At 39.9% G+C, this 9,037-nt stretch overlaps 2 non-coding genes across 2 annotated transcripts; one reads left to right on the top strand and one right to left on the bottom strand.

Moving 5' to 3' along the window:
- Window positions 1–863: 863 nt before the first annotated feature.
- TRNAH-GUG lies at window positions 864–935 on the top strand. The gene has a single exon. It is a non-coding gene; the product is annotated as a tRNA-His (tRNA).
- A 5,480-nt stretch (window positions 936–6,415) lies between these two features.
- On the bottom strand, window positions 6,416–6,487 carry TRNAH-GUG. Its single transcript has one exon. It is a non-coding gene; the product is annotated as a tRNA-His (tRNA).
- Window positions 6,488–9,037: the final 2,550 nt, after the last annotated feature.

The following is a 9,037-nucleotide window of genomic DNA, read 5'->3' as shown; positions in this document are numbered from 1 at the left end:
CCTGTCAGCTCAATTCTCCAGCCTGATGAGGTCTCTCTGAATGGCAGAACAACATTCTGGTACCCACCAACTCCTCCCACTTTTCTCACTAACTAAGAAAATTGCGAAGACACTTGCTATTATCAATTTTGTCTTGTTATCATTGTCAGGCACAGAATTAAAAAATGAGACTAAGTGGTGCATATGAGATCTTTAATAAGGAAATTATTAGAATAACTACTATGAGCACTAGTGTTTTGCAGCATTAACTCTCAAGCCACATCAGAAATCTTTCTTTGATGACTCGGTGCTGTCAACATCCAATATTTTACTAGAAATCTTATTTTTCTGCCACACCTGTTCAAAACCTGCCACATTGTACCAGCTTGCTGTGACAGTCTAGTGGCTGGTGCTGTGTGCTGTGGCTACAGCAGCCTTGGTTCAAATCTGACTTACAGCAGGAAGGAAATGTGTGTTTGTATGCCTCCTTTTCAACAGCTCTTAGAATAACTATGTAGCTTTAAACCTCCTTTCACCAGATTTTCCACTGTCACTAGGCCCAGCATCAAAAACAGAAAGACAACCAAAATTATTGTATGTTTGGAGATAGATGCTGGCCAAACAGAAGGCAATGAAGGATTTCTGCACCAGACTGCAATTGCCAAAAGGAGCAGGAATATTTTTCTGCCACCATAACATCTGTGCCTGTCTTCTGCATGCATTTCTCTGTGCCGGTTTTGGTTGAGGGACACCCAAGCATGCTGCAATAGTCACCCTGGGGAGCACGTAGAGTGTTATAGCCAGTCCACACTAGGTGGCAATGCTTGCATGGCTCTGCTGGAACATGAAAGAACATGAGGCACAGGGCACATCCTTTGTAGCTTGCCGTGATCGTATAGTGGTTAGTACTCTGCGTTGTGGCCGCAGCAACCTCGGTTCAAATCCGAGTCACGGCACAGGAGAGAGGGAACTCTTATAGTCCTCACTTTTGGAGGCTTGGTGCTGCAGACACACCACGGGGAATGTGACACCCGACCAAGCCCTCACTGCAGCAATTTCTGAACAGGCCTTAGTGTCTGAAGCACAGTAAAAACAGATGAGAAGCAGCAGTCGCTGCACGTAAGAAAGATCATGCTCACTGATATATGATAAGGTGGTTGACACTCCTTGCACTGTAGGTTTTTCATCTCCTCTTGTGCCATTTCAGGCAGTTCACACAGCTGTTGTACTAATGAAAGGTTGTCTGGGACAACATCTTCACTGACTTCATTCTGTCAGTTTTTTGACATTTCTCCTTTCTCTCTCCCAGTGAAGATTGATCTCTGTCTATGATCTGTCCTCAGAGATGACTCACCACAAAAGAAAATTCCAGAAGAATTTTTCATGAAAGATCAGCAAAGGAGGCATGAAATTCTGCGCAATTAATTTTTTTATTGTGAGGCTTTTTAGTACCTTTGTTCCTAGAATGATGCTCTTGTGAGGCTGGTAATCAATAGCAGCAAATGGGAGACATCATGTCTAGGTCTGAAATCTGATTCAAGAAGAGCAAGATGCTGCTGGAAATGCAGTGTCATTCTGTGGGGAGAGGATGATGTGGCCACGAGGATTCTGCCGAGAGGGTCTGACATGAGTCTTTGTTTATATGAACACTATTTACTCATCCTGCCTATACTGCCTGGTGGGTGATGTTTTTTATTAGGGTGGGGTTGCTGGGGCCCCGTGGTTTTTCAGTGTGGGCAGTAAAGCTGAAAGGCTCAAGGAATTTCAAGAAACACTCTCAAGTGCCTACAAATAGGCACTTTATTATACTGACTGAACCATGCAGCAACACAGTTCTAATTTGTTATTAACGGAATATGATAAAAAAGTATTAATGAACTTGAGATCATATAACCAATTCTAATGTCATCATTAGATAGCTATACATCTTGCTGACTGAAGCAACTACTCATTTTAACTAAATTATTTCTTCATACTTAAGCACAGAGCCTGACAGCAAGCCAAAAGAAAAACCAGAGGATGAAAAAAGAGAAGGCAACAAATATTCATTTATGATAAATGGCAGTGTGTTTCTAACAGCTGAGGCCAGAACGTCGAAAGTTTTCCTTACTAAAAACAGTAGATGTCCTTCTGAGGTCAGACACTATTCAGGCATCCAGACACAGGCTTCCCAGCTCTTGGCAAACTTTCTCCAGGTGTCAGTCCAGAGCTCAGTAGGGAAACAAGACTATCTTGAAACTATTAAGATGAAAAGGGATTGCTTTAAAAGCAGGACTTGCATAATGATGAAGAGCAGCAGGGAATATTTAATTCCATTGAACTTATCTCTCAGCAAACAAGAAATAGGAAGGACAATATGGTGAAAAAAAGCAGTTCAATAGCTGGTGATTCAACCTTAAATCTCTTTCTAGAACTCACTTTTTTCTCTCTGGAAGACTTCATTATTTCTTATATTAGGCCTTCTAGCATTTTTTTCAATTAATTTTCTGTCAAGTTCAGTACTTACTTATGCAAAAAAACTTTAAAAAGTGTTTCTGAAGATAATTTTCCATGATATGATAGTTTTCTTACTGTTGCTTTAGCTAAATGATTCAGACATTTCTCTCTCAAGTGTGACAGTAAAACACTAATTTACTCCATGTGGTTTTAATACAAATGCTTTCATGGTTATATCATACAAAAGTTTTCTTCTCTGTGCCAGTATAAAGGTCAGGATGCCTTATCACCCTTGGCTGCATGGTGAATAATAGCAACAGTGCAGGTCCCAAAATAAACACATCCTACTATGCCAGATTTTCCTAAAGAGTTTAGATAGACCTTCCAATGCCAAACAAATTAGTGAGACAATTCCAGAGAGTAAAATAAGGGGTTTGCTGCTCATATCAGAGAAACACAAAATAACCCCAAAACAAAACAAAAAATTATTTCAGGAGTCTGGAAGCACAAAATCTAAACTGGGAATGCAGGGATCCACGAGGAAGAAATTACCAAAAAATAGTGCAGTTGCTATGTTGTTGGCTCCATGCACAATTCTCAGGTGCAAGAGGCACATAGGTGCTGGTTTAGCAGTACAGGCACTGTACTGTGATGTTAACATTACAGACCAAGTTATAAGAGAAGTTTTTTGCTACATTAACATTGCATATAAAAACTATGCTTTCTTCACAAAGATTTTTAAGCCACTGTGTTTTGGGATCCCTTTATACAGAGGCTTCTTTGTGGCAAAGAAGGTATTCCTTTAAAAGGAGTATCACAAAGTGTCATCTTCTGAGTTGGTTTTGGTGCAGAGAAATTCTTCTTATAAAAAAGAATTTTAAAATTTTAAAAATTTTAAAATTTCTAAAAAGTGGCGGAAAATGTTGTAAAACATTATGTATGATTTTCATAAAGCTTTGTGAAAGAGATATTTATCAGATGTGTTTGAATCTAACTCAAAGAGCTCCTTTTGCTTCTGTGAAATTCCAGATCAAGAGGACACATCTGTACAATTTTTAGAACAAAAAATTTGGGAATTTAGAATTCAAGAGGTATAAAGACAGAGTTTTGTTTTGGTTTTTTTTTTTTTTTTTTAAGCAACATAAAACATTACGTAGCTAATTTTGGATATTTGGTAGTTTTGGGTTTGTGTTGAACGCTTGATGAGGAAATGAAACCAAGCCCTACTCAGTAGTTTTAAATGTAGTACAAAAAGCTGCAGGATTCAAACCTGAGCCAAAGCTTAACCCAAAATTGTACAAGTCAAAGCTTCAAAAATTGATCACAGTCTTCACATGTGTTCCAGTGCAGCTCTCTCCAATGCTGTGAATGGCGGCTGGAGCTTTACAAATAAGAAACCACACAGTCTTATTTAGAGAGAGACATGCTTTCTTTTAAGGATCACCAAAGAGAGATCATGACAAAAGCTACAGAAGTGCAGCATCAGGCATTGTTTATGCAGCAATGTTTACACATCAGGCTCAGGAATCTCCCCATCTTCCAAATTTTCCCCAATTACTACCCATCCTGCAATACTAGCCTGTAAACTCAGAGCTGAATTTCCAGAGGTAAAATCATCCCACCTGTGAAATGAATTCCTGGCATTCTTTGCTACAGCACAACGAGCTATTTAAGCTTTCAGGAGTCTCTTTACCACAGATCTCCTTTCAAAGAGCCTTCTTGACCAGAGCCCTTTGAAAGGATTTCAGAGGGGACCTATAAAAGTTTTAATATGAGCTGCACTCCTGTAAAGAGAATGAAAACCAGAATTAATTTGATTTGATGACTGCAGATTCAAAACAGCCACTGCTTTCTATCATGCTCAACACCCGATATGAGCATCAGACAGAATACAACCAACTCTGCTGCACTCCTGAACAATGAAGGAACTAGAACAGAAATCTACATTAGGTTCTATTAATATTTTGAAAGGTTTTGTTCAGAAGTTTTTGAAGTCTTTCGGTTCAGTGTTGCCTTCTTAACAACTAGCTGTCTTTCTCCATAGCTTAAAAACTCTAGCAGTTTCAACCTTGGTCAACAGCTAATGTTAACATACAATAACAAAAAATAAATCTCTCCCAACCACTGTTGATGGGCACATCCTATTAGTTTCAGTGCCAAGATGTGAATTAGGCATATTGGGGATATGCACATAAATGCCTCTATGTCTTAACAGTTTTACTTTGAACACAGAATGGGCCATGCACCAGAACAATGGCAGGCACGAAAGGACACAGAAAGGCTGCAGAGAAAGGCATGCACTCCCGTTTCCTGTCTAGTTTTTAACATACTATTTTTCATTTCCCACCAGATCAGCTTGCTATGTAAAGACAGAGCTTGCTGAAGCAAACTCCTCTCCCTGGCCTTCAAATTGTTGCTAGAGGAAAAAAAAAACAACAAACCACCCAAAACAAACAAAAAAAAAAAACCAAAAAATCAGAGCTTCAGAAATAAATTTACGTAAGCCTGGATCCTTGTTAGCATTTCTGGAATTGCAATTTTTATATTTCTTTTCTAGGACATCATTCACTAGGACGCTTTAAAGAATATATGCATCTGTGATGAGTTAATTTGGTATTGCTAGGGTTTATAAAATCTAATACAGCAGATGACATTTCTGAGAGACTATGCTAGAGACAGAGTATGAAAGATCATCTTGGTCTCTTTTACGCTAGTCATGTTCCTAAATTACTTTCTTTTGGGAAATCAGTCACATCTGTCTCATCAATTAGACCAAGAAGTAAAGAGCTAATTGGTCTGATATGCTCCTAAAAGGCTGAGTGAAATTTATACAGGAAATCTGAGGCTAATCAAATACCCAAAGATATTTTAAAGAACAGAAAGAGCTCTTGTGAACTTGAGGGAGGTGATAAGATGCCAGTGGTCACTACCCTTCTACACCAAAACTGGGGCACCTAACCCCAGAGCCTCCAGAGGTGAGATCCCCTCCCAGGGTTGCAGGCATACAGGGCTTTGATTTTTCCTGACAGTGGTACACAGAAAGTTTTGTTTCACTTCTTCACTGGGTAGGAGGGCAAGGAAAGTTCCTACTTCTTTGCAGAGAGAAAGGTACCTGTCATTCACACTCTGCAAGTGCTGGGCCTGTTGCTTGAAGCTTGAATCTGTCTGAGCCTGGTGGAGACCTGTTATGCAGAGGACTGATGTCCTGCCAGATGCAACAGTGAGAGAAAAGCAGTGCTTGCTCTTAAATTAATTCCTTAGTAAACTAAACAACCAGCTACTAGAAACTCTATTCTGTGGCATCCAAATAATGTGATAAACTCCATAATAATGATCTTTTATTAATATAGTTGTTACCAGCTATGTAATTTTGTGGTTAAGTTATCACTTATTAAACAAACTGCCATTAGTTACCGTAACTAATTTATAAAATCCACATAGTCATTTTTATGAAGTCTTTGTTCGGAGAATCTGAGCCCATGTTACTCAGTGAGGCAGGACAGTGAAGTTACACACCATTCCTACCGCAAAAACAAAGGGAATCACTGGAATCACTGACAAGTGATGGTTCCTCTTGTCTATCACCAGCTAAGAGCTTCTGCTAGCAGCAATTCATGCCTGGGTAAGCAGGATTTCCACATCTACACTGTTGTATTTCCAAGCAATTCAGGCTTTTTGCTTTATTAGCATGAAAACGAGGAAAGATCACACCCAAACAGACTTCATGGCTCAGTCCTGATCTCTAAGTAGGTGTAATGAGTTAAAATTATATGCTCGCTATGCCAGTGTGTTTATTAAAATATCCAGACGTATTTAAGTTAAAAAAAACCCAAAACCACTTGACAAGAGGATTATTGAACTAATACTCGTGGTACATACGCATTTAGCAAAATATTCTTGTAAAAGTTACAGTGCTTCTAAATGCTTTCTCATCTTAGTCTTAGAAATCACTAATCTGTTATTTTTGGTCTGCAAACTTTGATTATATCTCTTCAAAAGATGCCGTGACTCGGATTTGAACCGAGGTTGCTGCGGCCACAACGCAGAGTACTAACCACTATACGATCACGGCAAGCTACCCGAAAACTCGAAACTAGGGACGGCTTTTTTCAACAGTGCTCTCCAAAATTCTATACAAATGGTGCCACCTACAGTTTACACTGGGTTTTAGCAGCAGCTGGTTATAAACCACCTCAGAAGTAATTACATGTTACTGCCTTCTCAAAATTGCTTCCAGACTTACTTTTCCTTTCTCTTAATAATTCATGCTTATCAGGATTGCCTAAAAACAGGCTCAGGAGAGTTATAATCACCCTTCTCCTATCCCCCAAATCTTTTCAAAGAGAACATTCTTTCTCATATTTTATCAGTGGTAGGGAAGGTAAAGCCATGACAGAAAAGTCTGGCTGTGTGCTGTAGGGACAGATTTAGGCAAATAAACAAAATATACTTAATTGAAAACTGCATTTGATAAGTTGAACCAGGCATGATTCATTCTAATATAAGGGCTTGAATTTATAGACATCCTCTTCCTTACCTCTGCAATAAGCACAGAACATAAAGCCCCCCAACTTTTCCAGAATTTGCATTATCTGCTGTGGAAGGAGGTTGTCAAATACCATATGTGATGTCTGAGGGGAGTGAGCACAGAGCTTCTGTCAAGACCATCTCTTAATGTTATACTGAAGCAACTGCTGAGAAACACATGCTCTTTGTCAGATGTTCGTGCACAAAAAGATTGAACATTCAAGTAGGCATAACAGCAAAAACCTTTTAGTTCCCTCAAATACGAAAGCTCTAACAGAGATTGAGCTGTGCAACATAAGCAAAGATTATAATGGGGAAAGAGAATAATGCAGCAAGCTGTGGGGCACTCAAGCCCTAATCAGAAAATGCAGCCTGTTTTCTTCATGCTCACCCTCCCCATAGTTATATTCATTATTTAATTAAAACACCTTGCCTCACTAACACACCTGGAGATCACAGCAGCACCACAGTGCCACTCTGAGTCTCTGAAGAAGGAGGAAGACATACAAAGAGAGTAGGCTGTCATACCCAAGACCATTAACATGTCTTCAGCATGTCTTCAACATGCTGAGATGTGGATTTACTCTGGGTGAATGCCTGCACAGTGGGGACTAATACATGAGTAGGGTGTATGAAAGAAATATCAGACTGGGACTTTAAAAAGCAGGCTTAGTAAATAGACTCTGCCGTGCCTCAGTGCTCTGCAGACTTGCACTGCCTCTGTCCTAGAGAAAAACAGAGGTACATCCTGCAAGTGCAAGGATGGGTCTTCCCTGCCGCTGGAGCTGCAGGACTGAAGGAGAAAGTCTCTTTCTCTCCCTTTCTAGTGTCTGCTGGAAGCACATGGAGCAAACCTCTAACAGTGGTTCGTACTGCTGTACCTCACCTTAGAGCCTTGCCTGATGGCGTGGTGTGACCAGAACAGCATTTTGTGGAAGGGTCAGTGTACCCTGCCACAGGACGGGATGGCTGCTGGTTCCCTGGCCTCCAATCCTGCCAGGCACAGCTTAGCCCTGTGCTTAGGGACTGCGTTGTTATGACAAGCTTGAAAGAAATTAAAACAGGACCAGGAGTAGTAAACTTAGGTTTGCTGTTGCCTTATAAAGCCATTATACTTAGCAGAAATTAAGCTTAACCATGTAAATAAGCAACAACAACAGTCTTTCAGTTCTTACACCACAGCTGTGTGGAAAGTAGGTGTCAGCTGAATAAGCTCCTGAATCCTTGGGCAAGAAAAAGGGACTGGAAAAAGCAATCCACTCTAGCACAGCACACATATATTGTCAGTTGTAAGAACTCACAGTATGGGAAGGCCTTTTTCCTTTTCCCTCACCAGCCTCCAAACCCTTTGAATTCTAAAAAATTCTCTGAAAAGTGATTGCTACCTCTGGGTGAAAGCTTTGGTGTGTTACTCTCCAGTAGCCCAAAGACCTTGATCAAACAAGACAAATAAACTGGGTACCAGCATTTAACAGACACTATAAGGACAGTGTATCAAATGTTCCTTTTTTTTTTTCTTTTAATATATTCATTTTAAAACATGGAAAACTGTGGCTCAGAAAGAACAGTGGTAGATAAGGGCTGAAATCAGGTCTTGCCCATGAACAGGACCATACCATCAGCTACTCACCTGCATATAAGCATGAGTGCATTTGGAAGATGACATTGACTAGCATCATGAATGCATGCGCAGGTGGAACAGACCTGGAACTAAAACGATTCAGCAGTAACTTCTCTGAGGTTTCTCGTTGTTGTAGACCGGTAGAAGTAGAGCTCTTAAAAGGTTTACTTCATTTCCATACTTTGGACCTTAAATAACCTTAGTTGTTGTTTGTTTGTTTAATTTTGGATCTTGTTATTACTGCTTACCTGCCCTGAAGTAACAACAGCAACTTCAGTTTTGTTTGGGTTCCTTAGAACTTCCAGATTTCCCCGAAAGACAGAAGTCTAGTAAATATTAGAGATTCAGTTTTCTCTCCATGGCATCCCCCTTCAAAGTAGAGGGGATTAAGTTAAAATTACTGCAGGACTCTTTGAGGTGCTTTATAGCATGAAACTCAGGAATTGAAGGAGATTTTAAATGTGTTTTGTCTTA

The sequence above is a fragment of the Strigops habroptila genome, chromosome Z, assembly GCF_004027225.2.
Source record: "Strigops habroptila isolate Jane chromosome Z, bStrHab1.2.pri, whole genome shotgun sequence".
Taxonomy (NCBI): domain Eukaryota; kingdom Metazoa; phylum Chordata; class Aves; order Psittaciformes; family Psittacidae; genus Strigops; species Strigops habroptila.
Note: the sequence above shows the minus strand (reverse complement) of the source record. Positions and strands in the feature narration are given on the sequence as shown.